The 19,784-nt window shown below is 50.1% G+C and overlaps 1 protein-coding gene across 3 annotated transcripts in view; it reads left to right on the forward strand.

Moving 5' to 3' along the window:
* MESR3 (misexpression suppressor of ras 3) overlaps window positions 1–19,784 on the forward strand; it is a 212,085-nt gene that overhangs the window by 44,424 nt on the left and 147,877 nt on the right. Inside the window, exon 2 of one of the 3 annotated variants that reach the window (XM_075674339.1) lies at window positions 17,830–17,908. The exons of the other annotated variants lie outside the window; for them this stretch is intronic. The gene's annotated coding sequence lies outside the window, so the exon portion shown is untranslated. The remainder of the gene's footprint in view (window positions 1–17,829; window positions 17,909–19,784) is intronic. 3 annotated transcript variants of the gene reach the window in all.

Consider the following 19,784-nt stretch of genomic DNA (forward strand, 5'->3'; position numbering starts at 1 on the left):
CCTTGTTCGACCACACAACCCGCGCGACCAAGCACGGGTTTCTGGGAAAACGAAGCTTCGCGGTTGAAGAACAGGTTGAAGAAAAATTTTCTTCTGCCGCGGGGATCCAACCCGGGACCAACCACTTTAGTCCCAGCGCCCCTCGTCTCTCTCTGGGTCGGAATTTTTACAACGACAACTTTTTGTTTCCGTGCAACCCGTACGTGCTTTCTTTGCGTGGCACTCACTGGCCCATTGCAGCGGAATTTATGACGTTTTTTCTTAGACCTTGAAGAGGCACTAAAGGAGAATATTGTTTTGAGTTGCAATAGCATATAAGGCTTGTGCAACTGAACATGGTCATTGTCGCTTTGAGTGGATCCTCGGTAGTCAGGAAAATACTTGAATAAACGAGACTGTCTGGCACGCCCCAAATATACGACCGAGCGCTTTGATATCCGCGACCTCACGCCGACGTACCGGCGCTGCTACACTCGATCTCGAAATTCAAGATAAGATTGCCCTTGTTTTCTCGTCATTATAATCAATGTTTTTCTACCAACGGATTGAAGATGGCTATTAGTATATTGGCTATCGAAACTGATGTGTTGGTGCATCTTGGAGTCGCATTAACACCTTAAAATGTACGCTTAACGTGGGTCGTCTACCGGTGCAACTGCAACAACGGAACGTTGTTGTTCGCCTACATGCCCTATAGTGCAGCGTCCATCTGCGACAAAGTCCCCTCGCTAGGTCTGGGAGCGCCGTTATAAGTTTCAGGCGGACAATCAAGCGTTGTCCCTTGTCTATCGCCCATAATCGCAGCATACCCCTCAGTGACTAATTTCACGTGCGTCGGACGAAAAACAGTCACGCCTGTCTGCGTTGTCTCGCTGCTGCCTCTTGCTCAGCGGAGCTACCCGGGACACCGCCGGAATCGTTCCTTTTTTTTATGCGAAGCATATTAACGTAGGTTCCGGGCCTTCGCGCGACGCCCGGCGGTGGCCACCATTGACCCTGAAGTGGGGTCACGTGACATGACGTCACGTGATGACGTCACACAGGCTGCAGATGGGGCCTTATATCGCGCCGTCGGTCGCCTCCCGGCGGTTGCCACCATTGACCTTCAAGTAGGTCACGTGACATGACGTCACGTGATGACGTCACACCGGCTGCAGATGGGGCCTCATATCGCGCCGTCGGTCGCCTCCCGGCGGTGGCCACCATTGACCCTGAAGTGAGGTCACATGATGTGACGTCACGTGATGACGTCACACCGGCTGCAGATGGGGCCTCATATCGCGCCGTCGGACGTCGCCCGGCGGAGGCCTCCACGCTTCGGTTCGCGCCGTCGCGCGCGACGCGGCGGCGGCGCCACCATCGCTGCATCACGTGATATGTGACGTCACGCCAGGGATGAAGCGGCGCGCGCCCGCCGTCGAGTCAGTCTCTGTGCCCGCAACCGCGCCAGCGTCTTTGCGCCGGGCGTGTATGCGGTCAAGATGCCTCCAAACGCTAAGGATACGCTAAGGTTAAGCCCAGTGGATGCGAAGCATCCACTGGGCTTAACCTTGATAAGCCTCCAATTTTTTTTGTTTGCGGTGGCACTTGGTTTGTACAGGCACTCAAAGTGAATGTTCACCGTCGTCGTCGTCGCCGTGAGGCCACGCGCATATTTAAGTACGCAGGGTGTTTCAGGGAACACTTTCAGAAATCTTCTGTAATATTGCCTGTGGCAGATTGCACAATTCTAGTCCATGAAAGCTGCTTGTCTACTCCAAGAGGCGGACGTTACTTGTAGACACACACACACAAATGAAATGCACGATCGACTAATTAACAAAAATCAGCTAATTAGGTGTTTGTCTAATTACCTTCTGAGACATGTGTAGGCGACGCCGGCGCTAGCGTCGCAGTGTCAAAAGGCGTGCTTTCTTCGGCCAGCCTTCGTAAACTCGTGCATATCGAGTCGGCCAGAAATGCCGACTCGATATGCGGGTTCCAAGGGCATGCAGATGTCGATTTCTGCTCTGGTAAGGTATGTGGCATTTCTAAATGGATCACTAAATGGATCGCAATGTCTGATTTTCTCTTTATTTAACTAAATGTATCACTTTGCAAGTAGTAAAGACTATTGCATCCTGAAACTTTGTTAATGTGTAGTGTTCAGTGGCGCAAGGGCCGTGGCAGATACGGCCAAAGAGCACCGTGCTAGGCGCGAGAAACCTTAATTCGATGCTAGGTGGCAATGTTTCCCTGGCACAGTGTTTTCCTTTTCGTTTTCTTTCTTTCTTTTTGAAAATGCCCTATCTCGTAAACTTGCATAGCCGGCTGCCTCATTCAAAATCGTTGAGCAGCTGAGCGACACGTCGGGAAGACGGCTGCTCGGATTGTTGGAAAGCTGGTGGAAACTTGACTGTAAATTTGTTAGATAGCAGTGTGTTCAATGGGGCTAGTTGGTTCATCTTTAGTATAAAAACAGGAACAGCGGAACACAGTACGAGCGAGTAACAGGAAACGCTCGTCCTGTGTGGCGCTGTTCCTGTTTTTATTCTAATTGTTAGGCTATTCGTGCGACTATACGCCGTATACGGACGGCGAATTGTGTCCTTCCTCATTTTTGGGCTTTGCGTTGCCCTGCGTCGGCGCGTCCATTCCAAGCCACGCTCCAACCGTTCCTCTGCCGTCGGCGAAATGCGTGAACCGCTGAGTGTTCTGACAACGCCCGCATTTTTCGCTCCACAGCGTGAAAGCCACTTCATCGCTCGTACTTAGCCGTATGCAACCCGCTGTCGGGTACTTCTTAGACACTGTGCGGCAGTGTAGCTCAAACCGCGGTTCGCGAGTCTGACGTCGGTCTTCTTGCGGTTCGCATCCGGCTGCTGGGTCAGACATTCACTGCACGTTTCGATCTCATTATTCTCATATATACATGCAAAACGTCGTTTAATTGTTTTTCTTTTTCTTTAAGTGTGTTCTCCTCACAAACTTGCGTACCTAGCATTTTTCGGAAACCAGAACTCTTTTTTGCAGCTCTTTTAGCATCTGGCCAAACCGCCCTATATAACATTGACTGCTTTGCGGGTGCTACTAATGCGGCGGCCAACGCTGAATGACGTCGATGCACCGTATTTTTCTCCGGAACGTTTTCTGGGCGTACTTTCACGATACGCGGCTGTCTACACGTCGACTGCACGACAGACAGAGACGAAGAGAGAAACAGCTGCCGAGGTCAGCCAGCGCCTCAAGAAGGTGGCTTTGGGTCAGCGGGGCTATCGAAGGGGGGGGGGGAGGGCTCATGCGCACGCTCGGGGACCTCCATCAGGCCGCTCGATGGGCGAAGCTGTTCCGAAGGGGCCATGGAGCGGGGCACACTCGTTCCAAGGAGCGGAGATTGGCTTTCTCGCACACTGACCTTGCACCGTCACACACACGTCCCCGCCCCTGGTTCTCCAGCGCCGACGGAAGGCCGCTCGAAAGGCGCTTGCTTGCACCCTCCCCCCTCCACCCGGCTATCAAAGTGGCATTAAAGAAATGGCCAAGCTCGCACTCGGTCCCGCGAGGTTTGAAACAGCGAAGTTGGTCGATCAGGGGCTATTCCGGCTGCTGCTGCTAAGGTTGCAACTTGGCTGCTGCTAGATTGAAACTTGGCTTCAAGTAGTTTTCATCTCGTTCAAACACAGCGGTAGACCCGCTGGCTTGGGTGGCTACTTGAAGTCACGCTGAATTGCGGTACCGTCGCGCGTAAGACCGTTTCTCGACAAGTCCACGACCAAGCTTCTCCCAGCCTTTGTTTACGTTGTAGAATTTGTATAGCGGAGTCTCGACCAGAAACTCCAACCGGGCGTAAGTTTTCTTACAAACCAGGCCAGACTTGTAGACAAGTCTAGCGTCGCGAAGCGCAGCCCTTCATCGGCAGTATACGAACTTCCCTAGGCCGCCCCATGGCGTGAACTTGACCGATCGCCGCCGAGCACACGCTTTCATATCCTTTTCAAGGTCATGCGCATGCGCATTCCCAAACCGTTATCACGGCCCATGCGCAGATCACGGCGCGGCGGCGAAACCGGCTTCGCGCAGCGTCTCCGCGGTCGGCGTCGGTGGAGTTTTGTGAGACGCGGTCCATTTTACGCCGAGCAAGAAGAGCTTCGCTGTCTAACCAAAAAAAAAAAGCGACCACAACCACCCCCTGGCAGTGACTCATCTTGCTCTCCGGCGGGACGCACTCGTCCGCTCGACCACGTTTCGACCGTTCGTAACGCTGCTTTGCTGTTTCCTGACCTCTTCGTCGTGCGGCGTTGTCTGATTGAGCAGCTTCTTAAAGCGAAGCTTCCTTTGCCTCTTCCTTCGACTTTCCCACTGCGGCTGCTGCTGCTGTCTGGCACACCGCGTTGGGGCGGGGTTCAGAGCGTGTGTATACATCATAGGAGCGAGTCAGAGAGGAAAGGCGACGCGAGAAACTCGTTTGGACCCCACCGCGTTGATCGCGCAAAATGGCCTCCGCAGCTTCCTGGGCGTCGCCGCATTACCCTCTTGAAAGCTGTAATTATCCGTGACTCCGCTCAAAAACATTGCAGAAACTGCAGCGCTTACGTTTCCACTAACATGCGAGTCCATAAGGAACGTAGAACTATTGAGAAGGGGGGAGAGGAGGTAGTTGCCATACAAGGGGCGAGAAGGGAGAAATGTGACGGGAGAAGGCAAGGAAACGCTACTGCTACAGACACGACAGCGGTTGCGGAGAAACTGGATGAACATAAGTTCGAGGTATGGTGCAGTAGTTTTCTGCTATTTATGAAAAGTAAGTGCCACGCAAATATGTCAAGCGGACAACTTACGCAGGGCGTGCAGACGCAGAGCGGCCTTAATTAAAGCGCACCGCAGGGTCCAGGCGACATTACGGGAGCGGTCGCATCAACACTTCTGTGCCCGCCGCGGTAGCTTTGCGGCCGTGGCATTGCTCGAGATCACGGATTTTTATCCCGACCGCTGCAGCCGCATTTCGAGCGGGCGAAGTACAAAATGCAAGTGCACCTATGTTGAATTCCAATGGCGGAGTCGGAGCAAGTTTTTCTGCTCGTTTCGGAGCAAGTTTGTTCCAATGACAGAGTGAGGGCGGGAGTAAGGTGTTGCAATGAGAGTCGGAGTGGATTCAGAGCGGGAGTTACTCCGTGGAGCAGAAAAAGATGCTCCGCCAAAATCGGCGGAGTGGACCGGAACTCTGCGTGACGTATTTCCTTTACCACATTTGTCTGCTGGGAGGCGCCACCTGTCACGACTCGCGAGGAAGCAAAAGCTACTGCACGCTCGCCGAGATATCCATTCCGCACTTCTGAAACAACAACAGGTGAACGGCGCTGAAGAGACAAGTGACTGGTGCGGTGGTGCTGGGAGCAAACAGCGGAAGGAAATGACAACACGCGAGGCATCCTGGGTAACTCGGAGATAGAAGTTCCGCTTCCGCCTTGCTCCGGCGGCGCAGGTTATGTTCCACTCGCGGATGTGGAGGCGTTGCTTTGCGCCAGAGTCGAGTGCTCGCTCGCGGAGTCCGTCGGCTGCTCCGACTCCGCCATTGGAATGCAACATTAGATTTTGGCACACGTTAAAGAACACCACGGTTTCAAAATTATCCGCCACTGCGGCGTGCGTCATAATCAGAGTGTGGTTTGGGCACGTACAGCCCCGTAATCCAATTCAAGTTTGACGCTTCTGCCAGGATGCGATGTGGCATGCGAGGCAATGACGATGCCCAACTATATTAGAGGTTATGAAGTATGGCGCACAACGCCTCTAGCAAACACCTCTCCCTGTGTGTTCCGTATACTACGCAGACAAACAACAGTGGTGCACGCAAGGTAACGTTTCACATCAACTCACCACTCTAGTGTTAGGCTGAACGTCAGTCAAAGCAACTAGAACAGAAAGCTTCGCTTACATCGGTTTCCACAATGCGTGGGATGAGCACAATTTCTTTCTAAATAATTTTCTACTACTTATATTGTTATAGGATGATTGCGTCGTTCGAAACTGCCCGAATTGGTTATCGGTCAGCCATTCTGCGTTCAGGTTTGTGTTCCGCACTGATTGCCTCAATACCGTCTGAAACGTGCTATACATAGCGTTGCCTCATCGGTCTGAGGAGACGTTTGTGATGTGACAACATAGCGTTATCGCTGAGCCCAAGGCGCGCCTACGCGCTTCGGAACTTTCTCAAATGTTACCGTAGATTCTATCTGTTGTCTATGTAGTTGCCGAACATTGCGCAATCAGACTGTATTCGCGAAGCGAACAGTGTTGCGCTTTCCGGAAGGCACGCAGGCGCCAGCGATTGCGCTGGGACCTTTGACGAGAACCTGCGCTTGACCCGCCGATAAGATATCGAAGATAACGGCCTGTGACGGCCGCTGTAGTGCTCGAGCGTTCGTTGTCTTGTGGGCACCAGTTCGGCCAGTCAAGAGTTAGTTTTGTGGCTCGCAGCTGTGCCGCCACCTTATTCTTCGACGTCCCTACAACGTGGCATCATTCTCGAAGCATGGAGCCAGAGTATGGGGATAACCTGCTTCCGTGTTGTTAGTCGCAAATAATAAGTAAAAAAAGGTTGTTGGAGACACTCACGGCATTCTACTTCATTTAGAAAGCCATTGCAAAGCGGAGGAAAAGGCGATGTTGTGATAGCCACTGAAAACTTTTAAGAGAGTGTTGAAAAATGTCAATGAAAGAGGGACCAGATCCTTCTGTGAACTTTTTCCCAGAGGGTCGCACCGACGACCAAGTCTTACTTCATTTATACATGTTACGGACCAACACTTTGGTCCATGCAGGAGGGGCAGAAAGGAAGCATTAAATATCGCAACGTATTAACGCCTAACGCATTGGGGATTTCTTTTCAAGACCAGACGTTGGCCTGAGCTACCTTTATAGAAAATCATCATAGAAATCTTGGGCAGTTTTATTGTCTCCATGATATGAAAGGGGAGGGGGGGGGGTGAGGGCGTTAATTGCCAAAACCAGGTCTTGTTCTAAGGCACGCCATAGTCGGGGGAGACGTGCGTTTGCATCTCGCCCCCCGTTGAGTCCCAAAACGGCAATACGCATTGTTTGGGTGCTTCCCACGAGGCGGTCCCCTTCACCGGCGCCCACCTGGTAGCCGTCGGACTTCGACGAGCAAACCAGAGACGCTCCATTCTAGGCGGCGGCCGCCGCACTAACGACCGTCAAGGCCAGTCTCATGACCTTGGCAAGTTGACGGTCACGGAGAGCAACGATCCAGTGTCGACGACTTCCGTGGAAACAGCGTCGACGGACCCCCGTTTCCAAATTGCCTTGTCATTGTTACGTAGACGGATTCGAAGGTTGGGCATCGGAGGCGGAGCCCAGCAAGGTGGTGCGACCGTGGGCGGGGAGTGCTGGGAAACAGTATCACCTCTGCCATACTGTGTATACTGTGATGATTGTGCGTGTGAGCCATCTGTCGTTCTGCGAGATTGCGAAACGCACTTGTTTGCTAACTAATTCCACGTGACTTGGAATTCCTGCGCGCGCAGGTAGCTGTTATTTTTTTTTTTCGCGTCTTTTCTTTCTTCGTGCGTCTTGCTCAATAAATTTCAGCTGTTCAGACAGCGCTCGTCCCGTGTCTACCTACCTCTGTTCTTCCATTGTTTTCGCGCTGATTAATAAGGACATATCCCTCTGATTGGCCACAGCAATGTAATCGAATTTCCTTGTTTAGGGAACTTGGGGGAAAAATGAACTGCTCAGGAAGGAGCCCTCGAGTGTGCTGACATGTGCTCAGACGTGTAGTGATCTCGCGCGCTTAAGTGTTCCGACGTGGACTGTGCTCCAATACCTCGAACCACCTGTGAAAATAAACCCGTTTCTAGTTTCAATCAAGCTCCCTATACGATCGATCTCTTCACTAACGGGCAACTCCCCGCGACGACGGCGCGGATCCGCTTAGCCAGCTTGGTGCGACGCCTCGCTATAACGCCGGCCAGCTGCCATGCTTTTAGGTACTCCGGCGACGTAGGCAAGCGACCCTCTGTGTTACTCCCGAGTCTGAACCACGAGCCCCAGGCCCGAATCTCAACGCTCCGCAGAAATGCAACCGCCGCGGCCGGGATTTGATCCCGCGACCTCGTGCATAGCAACGCAACGCCATATATATAGGCACAAAGCCACCACGGGAGTTTGACTTTCTCTTGAACTGTAATTGAATTTCGTGCACGATTTTTTCGTGGATAGGGCTACGGCCTGCTGCTCCGCACAGGGGAAAGGGCGAACTGGGGCACGAGTGGCGGTGAGGACGCGGTGGTACATGCACAATTGTGTGGCACTCCCATTGGCACGGACCCCGTTCGACGTCGCAGTAATGTTCCATAACTTCCGTCAATGCAGATTGCTGAACATCTTGGGCACTGCTTGAAGCCTGAACAACGTAATAAACGAACAATAAATTTATGCAAGCAAGGTACAAACAGTACAACGCACCGGGTGCGTATAGGGGACGCCGCCACAGCAGGATACCTGCAACGTCTTCTGCGTGCCGCTGAGGGTGGACGGGGGGAACTACGGTACAGTAATGACGTAAGCAAATACGTAAGGGGAATTTCTTCACGCATTACAAAGCTTACATGATTAAATTATAATACAGCTATAGCGGGGGGTCCTACCGTCTAATCCTGCAATCGTGCTTGCTTCCCTGTTCGTAGTGGAGCCGCCGTTGGTCAAAGTTATCGGGCGCCATTCGGCCGTCCCTGTGTCCTCGCTGCCCGAGCCTACGTCATTTCCGGGCACTACGTGTCGAACGCTGCATAGCCGTGCAACCTGCACATTTATGCAACAAATTGCACGCTTGTAAGCCTTGTAACTCCTAATGAGTACGGGCTTGAGTTTGGTGGATTGTATACCTGCTACGGCAAATTGTGAGCTCCCTCAAGTGCGACCACTCCCGCTCGGATCGACAAACGTACGGCCGAATTACGCCTTGCCGAGCGAGAGGCTCAATTTAGTTCCGGTTGCGTCACGCGATAACAGCGCCATATGCGCATGCATAATCGAGTAATGTCCTTTATTTCCCCCCTCCACGCAACGTTAACAAAGTATGACGTATGGTTGGTGCGGTTTCAAAAGGTATAAGTGATATTGGTATGACGTGTCTTTGTTACATACATGTGACGCTACATGCGGTTTTAGCAAGCGACCCCATTATGCCGACCGAAATGAAACGTTTTACGTAAAATATTATTCTGAAGTTTCTTTGTTCCGCGAAGTCACTGGTTGTGAGACTCCTGTGGCAATGAATTCCTTTCTGTCACTGGGCTGAAGAAAAAAAAATGTAACAGCTGTAAAGTTGCTTGCAAATAGTCGCTTTGGTCTAAAAGCAACCGTTCTAGGTCGATTACTCGCTCCTTAACCCCAGAAAAAGCGGACCGCCGTTCCCCATAAAAGAAAAGCAAAGCAACTTGTTCACACTAATTTCTGGCCATGGATTGATACTTAGAAAACAGTGAAATAATGATTCAAAAAAAATTAGCGCGGTAATTACTTATTGAGTTCCTGAACTATCCACAACTGCAAACTCCTTCGGAAGCATCTCAAGAACGGGAGTGTGGGTTTTACATTAGGTCTCCAACAGCCGATACGTTGATACGTTGGTCTTTGTGCGGTCAAATCTAGCTGCAGTTGAGTAGTCGGTTCGTCGTCCCCCGTGGCAAAATTTCTTCACGCTGCCTTCGTGCATGCTTTAAACCCGCCCACCCCTCCCCTTTATCGCACCCCCATTAGTCCGTGTGCCATTATCCCTTCCAGTATACCTCAGTTGCAGTTCTCGTAATCGCCGCTAGGTTTCGCCACCCGTCATCTGCGCTTACCCGAACGGGTGCTCGTGTGTGGTCCGCTGAACGCTCGCGTCTGCTACTCGCATGGCGTCCATCGCCAGCGGTGATTGCTACTTTCGTCGTTGGCATGATGCGAGATCACGTGGTGCGGTCGGCCGGTCGGCCTCCTCTAATTAGTGGCTATGCGCGCACAACTAGCACATCCTAGGCCTGTCGGCTTCGTTTGTGCTGTCGATGCCGTCTCCACTGTATAGGCCGAGTTTAATGTGCACCACGTGCAGGGCTGGCACTTACAAGCGTTTTGGGCTGCCGATCACGTGTGCTGGCTCTTTAGGCGGTATATAGTGCACGGGGACGCATGGCGCGCGACCTACATTGTGCAGTGTGTCCCAAAAGTACCCAGACCAATGCTCTCGGTCAGTATCGGAGCGTTAACAGAGCCCTGTGGGGGCGCTACAATGGGTAGACAAGGGGCCGCTCAATTGACAACACAAGGACGTCGACAGCGAGTTCAGATCACGTGACAGTTTTCGATCCTTGTCCTAAGAAAAATTACGGCAGATCACCCGTGCCTGCTGGGAGTCAACGTTAATTAAGCGAGGCTTTCTGGAAACGTTTCAGTTTAGCGTTATGCAGAGAGCTAGTCACGTGATGCGTGCAATTTAACGTCAAAGTACACTCAAGGAACTGTTCGCGTTGTTATCCCATTCCATCGCAGAAGCTTTCTGTCGTTTGTCGAAGCATGCTCTTCATGTAGGGGCGCACTTCGCGGCAAATCGGTCGCTTCCCGTCTCTCCTAGTTTCGGCGATTTTTCAGTGGATTACGCGTCCGATGGTGGGATCTAATCAGGGTCCCTCGCTACGGAAAGCCTGACGGTCCAACAATTAGGCCACAGACGTGTATAGGCAGCGGGTATAAGGATCTGTATCGCCAACAGCACAGTATCTCAAATTGATGATGACGATTTATTGGCAGCCCCTTTAAAAAGGGGCGGGGACAAATCGTACCTAGCCTGCTTGAGTTACTCAGGCATGCTATCAGGTATGCTTTTACTTCTAGCATTCTTCTACACACACCACTTTAATCTTCCCTATCTACCTTGTACCGCTGCATGTGCCTGTAATGGATCTGGCCGTATCAGTCTCTTCCCTGCTCTTTTTCCCCACAAATATTCTAAACGTCTCTCGCTTATCTCGACTGCTGACCGGTTGATACTTCCATCTATTTTAATCCAAGTGATTCTGGAAGTTGTGCGTTACGTACTGGTCTCGCTGGGAGCAATTCAACGTTGCTCGAAGCGCCACGAGTGTGGAATCGTCGCACCCGGCCCATTGTTATACCGGCGGAGGTTATGCACGGTGTATCTGCTTCTGCACGAAACAGTTTATTACTGTGTGCTGTTGTCTTTCAAGGTTGTTCAGAGTATACGCCCTCTTCACGACTGCTGTCAATCGAGGGTTGACGGGACAGACGCGGCCCGGGCTGACCTGGCCCACCATCACGAGCCAAGCCAAAGCTCCTTCCCGTCAGCCCTTCATTGACTGTAGCGAAGAGACGAGGAGTATTGTGGAAAAAAAAAATGAATACGCTTGAACAACCGTGCACGGTGAATGATCAGCAACGAAAAACCGTTCGTTATGCGACCGGCTTGTTCGAACCGGCTCGGTGTGTCGCTTGCCAAACGCGTATACCTCTCCCGGTCATCGCAGTTTTTTTTTTTTTTAATCTTATCGTAAGCACGTGCGGATTCAGAGCAAGTTCTCTGATAATATTATATACACCTTGAGGAAAAGCAGTACTTTGTCCCAGTCAACCTCCTTTATATATATATATATATATATATATATATATATGCTGCGTTTCGCTAACTAGGGCACAAACTAGAGCGTTTCGAAGTATGCAGATACATCGATACACCTCGCACCTTGAAAGAGCGTCCGTCTTGCCCAAGGCGAACGATTTTGCGCATACGTCTACCTACATCGGTCGCGTGTCATGTACGCGACGGATACTCTTCGGATGCTCCACTTTGCATCCGAGTTCACGCTCACTCCGCTGGTCTCGTTTCTCTTGTGTGCAAAACAAGTGGGACGTTTCTTTCTTTTTTTCTTTCTCTCTCTGTTCGTTGGCCTCACTATCGAATTCCGTGCCTTACGTCCTCACTCGCCTGTCTATACTAGATTGGGTGCAGACGGGGCAGCGAAGAATCCGCGCTGGCGGCTTATAGAAAGACCGCGTCTCCACCGGGACCGCCACTTAACCTTGAAACCCACATGGACACCGAGCGGGGGTTCCTCACGTTCCTGGGCTGTCCGCAAAGTTAGCGGAGGGGGCGCCCCACAACGGACCAGCCGGGGGGGCGGGAGGGGGGGCCAAAGACGCTCCGGCGCGTCTCGTCGTTTCGCGAGCGGGAACGTGACTCGCAGAGCGCGTATAATTGTGCGTGCCGTAGAATTTGTGCGCGCCGCGGAGACTCTCTCGCGTTCGTTACCGGACCGCGTGGGTGCTGTCACGACCCGCGAGTAGAATGCAATTTGGTGCGAGACGGTTTGCGTGACACGTCGCGCGCGAGTCCCTCGTCACAGCTTGTATAACGTGTGGACTCGGCTGCGCGCACGCAAACGTGTCATAAGCGCGGGATCTTGGAGAAGCGCTGAGGCGCAGTGAAAAGTGGCGCACTGCCTGGTAGCGCAACGAGCAAACAGAAAGTTCCTTTCGTATTGTTTTCGTAAACTTCTGATGTCGTGAGGACTTGGTGCCGTCTGGTTTGCGGAGGACGGTTTAAACCAGCTCTTGCAAGCTCCTCCTCGTCCCCATGTGCGTGCTGTTGTGTCGTCTGTTACACAATAGCCTGTCGATGTCGCTGAGCAGAAGCCCCGCGTCCTTCTGGAAACGAGAGAAGGAACGGCGGGAACAAAGCCTGCTTGCGACAGTTTCGTAAATCTTGGCCAAGAACTCGACGAAACGCTGCGACGCGAACGCGTGTATAGTTTGTATGCCGCAAACCTCGGAGCGGTCTGTTGCCCCGTAACACTCGTCGAGGATGTCACGGCCGACCGAGAACAAGGGGTGCGTGAGTTCTTTCTTTTTTCGTGAAGGCTCTCCCGGAGGAGGCGGGGCTATCTGCCCGCTCAATGCACGCGAACGCGAGACAATGACGCATAGGCTGACGGCGGGTGCGCAAAAGACGCTCCGAATGGTGCGGCTGCACGATTGCACGCACAACAGTGAGCGAAGTATTTGTTGAAGATGCTGCTACTTTGTCGCTCGTGGCGACGTTGCTACAGGCGTCTTTAGTATCGGGAAGTTTGGCCGGACATTGTCTCGGATTGCAACGTCTCCACAAGTGGGGTCTAATTGGGGTGGAACGGGAGGGAAGGGGGCTCCGTACGGGATGATTGCACGGGCCCTTCTGTGCAGTCATGGGCGCTTCGCTCATCCTTGTTTTCTTGCGCAAAATAGCGAAAGAAGGATTTTGAGAGCTGGGGGTGAGCCTGTCGAAATACGCTATACCGTCACGCTACTCCAAGTAATTAAGGTGAAGGGTGAGAAAAGAAAACAAGGCAATAGGTCCTTTTTTTCCCCCTTATTGTAGAAGGCGCAATACGCTTATGCAGTTCAAATAACTGTTCCATAGAGTGTCCCTTTAATTTGCGGCCTCTGTATATATAGTCCGAGGAGTTTGCCGATGTCCGCACTGCTCGCGACAGACACACGACTGACATTTCGCGCAGGTCTCGCCGTGTCGCACTGCCCAAACTGTTCCGAGATAAGGGCAGATACAGAACACATTCCGTACTCCCGTAACACTGCCATTACCTCTCCTTATTTTCCTTACCCTTCCCCTCCTTCCTGCAGGGCTCGGCTTCACTAGGACTTGGCGGATCAACAATGGGCCTTAGCGGTGCCAGCGCTCTTGTTTACTGGGCCCCTCAACAGATGCGCAATCTTGAAGCGGCTAGCTTTCTTCGCGAACTGACCGCGATTTCTTTTGATCGTGTAGCCGTTACCGGGGGCCTATCCAGTTTTTTAAACGATCACCATCCTGCTGTAAACATTATCCAGGAAAGTAGATCATTCAAAGCTTTCCAAAATAACATCACTATGTATCTATTGTCGCTGCAGGCATGACCACTCCTTTTGTTTTGTTTTTTTCTGTTTCTTACAGCATTTTTCCCAATTGTTATTTCATATTGTGTTCAATATAAAATAACTCCCGTTTCAACGTTACCAACCACCCTATATTTCCATCTCGTTTAGTGTTTATTTTCTGCGCTGAATGTCTTGTGCTCTCGAATGGGATCAAGAAGGGCGCAGACTCCTTGTCAGGCATCCACTTGCCTTTTGGTATGCGCCCTAGGCAACTGTACCATACGTTGTCTGAATACACTCTTTGACTCTTTGAAAAAAGAAGTGCAGCTAGTCTAACACACTCATAAAAGTTCGGGCCAGAACTCCATGTACGATTACTATCCCAAGTATGCGAATCACCGAAACGCGTCATGCATGAGGCGCACGTACTGCACCTGGGCTCCTCGCTCGCGCTTTCCTCTCGATACGTTGCGCCATCTAGCGCCGCCGCCGGGAAGCCGGCGTGCGCAGCGATGCAGTGACACATACACATTGATCAATGCTGGCGTCAAGGAGACTCACTGAAGAGCCGCACATACCCAGTGGCACATTACCACGTGAACGGTCGCGCATTTTAGGCTGCACTACTTTCGGTATTCGCCCACAATTTTGGTGCGATAGCTAGGTACACTGAAAAAGCTGGCCTCGCAAAGCCAACCAAGAGTGCTGTTTACATTGCAGAAGCGTACGGTGGGGAAGGCAGCGGGGTACCGTGCATGCCGTGCAGTGACAAGGGTGGTTCTTCCTTCGCGACTGCTAGCGTTTTGAGACACCGTCACAGACGCTGCTGCTGCCTGGGGTGCGATCTTGTACGCATTCCAAAATCGAATGGAGGCGGTCCGTTCTTTACGTCACGAGATAGGCAGTCCGTTCCGTTGAGCCCGTCCGATAGCAGACGACACATACTGATTGGCAGCAGATATCACGTCACAATTGACGTCATGGCGTTCGTCATGGTTCAAGTTGACCAATCGTGTGCGGCTCAGTGGAACGGACCGCCTCCGTTCTATTTGGGAACGCATACAAGATCGCAGCCCAGAGCGTCACGGCCAGAGGCGGTTCCGAACTGCTACAGGAACAAGTGACGCACGCAGTAACGGCTTGCATCACGCCTATACACATGGTGCAAGAAAGTGCCACAAGTAAACACCTCCGGAAGCATGCTAAACGCGCTCTCGCATAGCAGCCAGGGTTGATTATTGAAATGTTGAAAATGTTGGATATTGTAAGGTTGAAATGACCAGGGTTGTTAAGCTTTGTTAAGTTTTTTTACTGACAGTTTTCACGTTTGCGTTAGTCTACTTTTCAAGCTTTGCGCATAACGTTTCGAAAGCTTTCCACGCTGCCAATTGATATGACCGCTTCAGTTATTTCTGCTGTTTGGCTGTGCTGTAATTATTATTTTGCAGCATTTTGGGCTGTTTTGGACTTTGAATATGTGCTTTTTTTGTCAGCGTCTGCCGCTTCGTTAAAAGCTCCGTGCTTGTTAGAAACACTTTGTTGTACTCCGTTTTCCCTTCCTGCTTTTGCCAGGATGTGTATTGTTTTGCTAAATTCATGTAGATTTGATTGTATTTTCTTTTCTTGATCGGTTGAGTGTATTTTAGCTGGTTCAAAAGTTTCCAAGCCAACTTTTCGCACGAGAACGACTTAACGTTATTCTGTTTGATTCAAAGCGCTTTCTTTGGCTTTTACTACTTTGTTTCTTCCTGGAGACTATACAATCTGCGCTCACACGGGGTCGTGTGGATGCCTATGGCGGTCGCAACGTACGGGCCCCACACTCTGTACTTATGTGTTCTAGTTTTGGCCTTATGACTGCGGAGTAGGCAAGATGTTCAACACGAGGGGCTGGGCATTTTAGTCCATGGCCTGTTAGACATTTAGCGTGGCCTAGTTGTAGAGTGCGGAGGCCGTGGGTTCGAATTCCCGCCCAAACCCTCGAAAGCAAAAAAAAAAGATAATAAATAAATAAATTAGAAATAGAAAGTACCTGCTGGCGTTCTCATGCCGCCAACTTCCCAAACGTGGGTGTCTGTCTTAAGATATGTCTATGGCTTAGCCTATATGTGTCTTGAAATACGGGGCTTACGAAAGGCACATGAAGAAACGCTGTTCACGGGTAAGTTCCATGGCGCAGGTCTAAAGTAAAGCCCATCGTGCGTCAGGAGCTCGCCGGAGATTATGGAAAACGAATTAAAATAAAGAAAAGATAATTGTAAAGTGAGCTGAACCATAACGAAAGCCTGTCGAGGGACATCTAAGATGCCTCCGCCGTTTTCCAACTTAGGACCTTATCGGCTTGAAAGTTGATGCTCCGCTCCGACCTTGGAGGATATCGCAAGGTATAGTGGGCACTGTGCGATGGAACGAGAAATGATAAGCGGAGAGAGTCACGAGGCATAAAGACTACGGTAGTTTCGAGAGAGAGAGAGAGAGAGAAAAGCAAGGATAGGAAAGGCAGGGAGGTCAACCAGAAGAGCATCCGGTTTGCTACCCTACACTGGGGGTGGGGGAAAGGGGAATAGAAAGAGGAAAAGGGTAGAAAGTGAGGACTGAGTGCGTGTGGGCGGAACACTATGCACAGGGACACTATAAACGGTCTTGTATAAGCCGGTTGGTTCACTTCAAGTGTTTCGATTACAGATCTAAACACGTGGGATCGGAGAAATAGGTTTTTTTCTCGACAACCACTGCCCCGAATTTGATGATCTCTTGGATTTTAAAAGAAAAAGTGAAAATCTAGAGACTGTAGGAAACGATTTTTTCTTTGTTTAGGCCGTGAAATTTTTTAACAAAATTTTTAATTCAATTTCTCACAACCAACTCAAGTATCAAGCTCGCAATCTTTTTACTGACCGTATATGAGAATTCTGTAAACCGGCACGCTATAATACATCTAAAGTGAACGAAATCGGCATCTGATACAGCGCTCCGAAATTTAACTCATCTGTGTGTGGGACTTTTTTTAAAACCGCAATAACATCTTTAACATGTTGTTCACGAATGCTTAAAGTTGGTCTTATTTGTCTGCTTTAGGTGCTCTAACAGATGCTGCTTCCAAAACACTGTATGTTGTGCAGCGTTAAGGATTTGTAAGTTTCGTGCTTCCATTTTAGAGCCAAAAGAACGTCAAGAAAGCGCAAATTGGATGCGCAGAATGGAGCGCTGCGGAAAAACTAATTGGAACATCCATTGCATTTCGTGGTACATTCCGAATCCGCATTTCTTGAGAAACTGCCGCACGAAATTTCTGGCAGAAATGCGTGTTTATTTCGTGTAAGTTCACTTCGGTTCTGGAACGGGGACATGCTGGCTAAAGTCAATATTAGAAACATAACTGTACTTAAATTTTCTTGCTAAATAATTGTACTGGTGCTTATCGTGCAAATTATGATTGCCGCCTCTGTCGCGAAGTTTACGCACTAAAACTGCCATTTTATCTCGAATGTCCGCTAATTTTAGCAATCACTTTCTCCTAACAATGCTTTTCTACTCGGTCCTCTTTTACACCGTCTTCGTATTGGGAAGACCAAGTTAATGTCCTCGAACGAAAGCTTTCGCAGGTATACCTTGCTCTGAAAACATTTTCGATTAAGTGTACATACTATGTTTGTGTGCTTTTCCTTCTGCCTTATTCCTTTGTGTGTTTTAGTAACGCCTGCTGCCGGGCTAGTTGGTACATGGCTTTTGGAAATGGCTTTAGGCGCAAAAAGTAAGACGCAGACAACAGAATAAAATTGCGCGCCTGTCCGTGTCTTTTATTTTTATTCTCTTGTCTGTGTTTTACTTCATGCGCCTAATACCATTTCTAAAGGTCCTTTGCCTACATTGCGTGTATTCTTTCTATACGCGCCCCCCCGTTTCTTGTCTATTTTACAGGTGAGTTCCCACCGCAGCTATTCCCGGATTCATGCTACGTGTGCTTGGCGAGGGCGGGGAGGGCATCTTGACGCTAGCCGTGAGTTACTAGTTACGCCTGGTGAAACCACTTTTTTTTTTTTTTTTGAAAGAGACAAAAAATTGAATCTTTGTAGCGCTGGGAAAGAAACAAAGGGTGCGCCACTCGACGCTGGTGTGTATTAAGGTACGAACGAAGTACACACCAAAAGAGTGTGAAAAGTTCGTAACGAGGTGTCATAACAGGAGATACAGGTGACGTATTTCTCTAGCGAATCCTGTTCAAATAATTTTGTTATAGCGCTGCTTGTGACGTTCACTTCAACGAGCAGTGTGTTTTAAAAAAAACAACGAAAAAGAAACTGTACCGATGGTGAGAAAGGTTGGTGTAAACGGCAACAAATGATAACGAAAGCGATAGCAACCAAGTGATCCGGATACACGTTCCAGTGTGCCTATAAATTTTACAGAATCTGAAAAACGGTTCGATACTTACGCAGTCTGGTATATCCCTACTTCCAGTTTGTTCAAGTATGTGCGTACAACACATTTCATGGAGACACTTGGGTTCGTTGGTACATCTTCGAAGGCCGAAACGAAATTAAGCCCAAGAACGAAAGAAACAAAAGAAATTTTGAGGACGCTTAGGCTTCGCCTTTAAGAGTGCAACGCCATAGATTTGAAAGATTCCCGACTGCTTGTCACGCTTCTAGGCAACCGCAGCTTTCTTGCGCATGCGCAGAGCCGAGCGCGATATTAGTGTTGTGGCAAGGAACAGAGCGGGCCGCGCCGCTCGGAAAAGGGGGTCGGTGTTTGAGTTTCCGCTTAACACAATTGTGTTTTCTCCTATTTTGAAATTAAACTCCAACGCCATCATGTCTGTAGATTGTGTTTAGGTTGGGTTTTACGATTTTTCTGACGTACTTCACTTTGAGGAATTCAATGAGTTCTGTAAGGCGTCTGCGCCAGCGCCTGTGTGGTTGCGGTTCGGAATTATTTTTGGCCAAGCGACAACCGACGCCGACATCGCATCTTTTGCGACGCGGGGCCCTTGACGCTATCTGTTTAATATTGTACGGAGTTCAAGTAACAGACGCGTGTGCCTTCAAACACCACTGAAAAGTGTATTTGCACGACTTTACCAGCCCCAATCGCAACCTGCTCGAAGACTCGGGCGTTTCCTCGCACTCCGCGGTCCGTGTGGTGGTGACGCTGTCTGTGTACAGTATTTATCTGTTTGGAGCAAGTCGAAAAGAAAAAAAAAAAAACGGCCGTTCGTGAGCCTGTCCGTCGTGGCTAGGTGCTCGCATTATATACATATAGTTCTGGTAGCCCGCGCATCGGGTGGCCCTGCCGAACGCCTGCAAGGCTGTGTGGTGAAGTTGCTGTCGGGTCCATATCGTACGCTGCTCGGAAGCGCCTGTAATCTTGGCGCTCGTCTTCGTCAAAATTAATCCGGGGACTGCGTATACATGCTGCGGTTCCCACAGCAACGTTCAACGTTAATAGCATAACCAGACTTGCCATGACGGTAACACGATAAGTCCAATATTTGAACGCAACATCGTGCCAGAGTTCTTGGATTTATGTCTTCAGCTCTGTAATTTACACAATTCCATGTCAAATAAATTTAGAGCAGCTGGCTCACCTTCATTTCTCGCCATTGAGGGTACATTTGCACGAATAGAAGGCAACAAAAATGTTATTCGACTTGTCGCTTAAGCAGCAATTTATCAGTAACTGGCATAATAAATTAGCACGATTGAAAGAAAAAGTGTGCTGCTATAGGCTACGCCTTAAATCTGCCGTCCTTGAATCAGTATTTGAGATATCGAAAGAACGCAGCATATACTATACGATGCGTCGGGCATCAAGAGTTAAGCAACTTTTTGTACTTTTCCTCGTATGCTGAAATGTAGTATATCCGAAAGCGTGCA

Source organism: Dermacentor variabilis, chromosome 11 (assembly GCF_050947875.1).
Source record: "Dermacentor variabilis isolate Ectoservices chromosome 11, ASM5094787v1, whole genome shotgun sequence".
Taxonomy (NCBI): Eukaryota; Metazoa; Arthropoda; class Arachnida; order Ixodida; family Ixodidae; genus Dermacentor; species Dermacentor variabilis.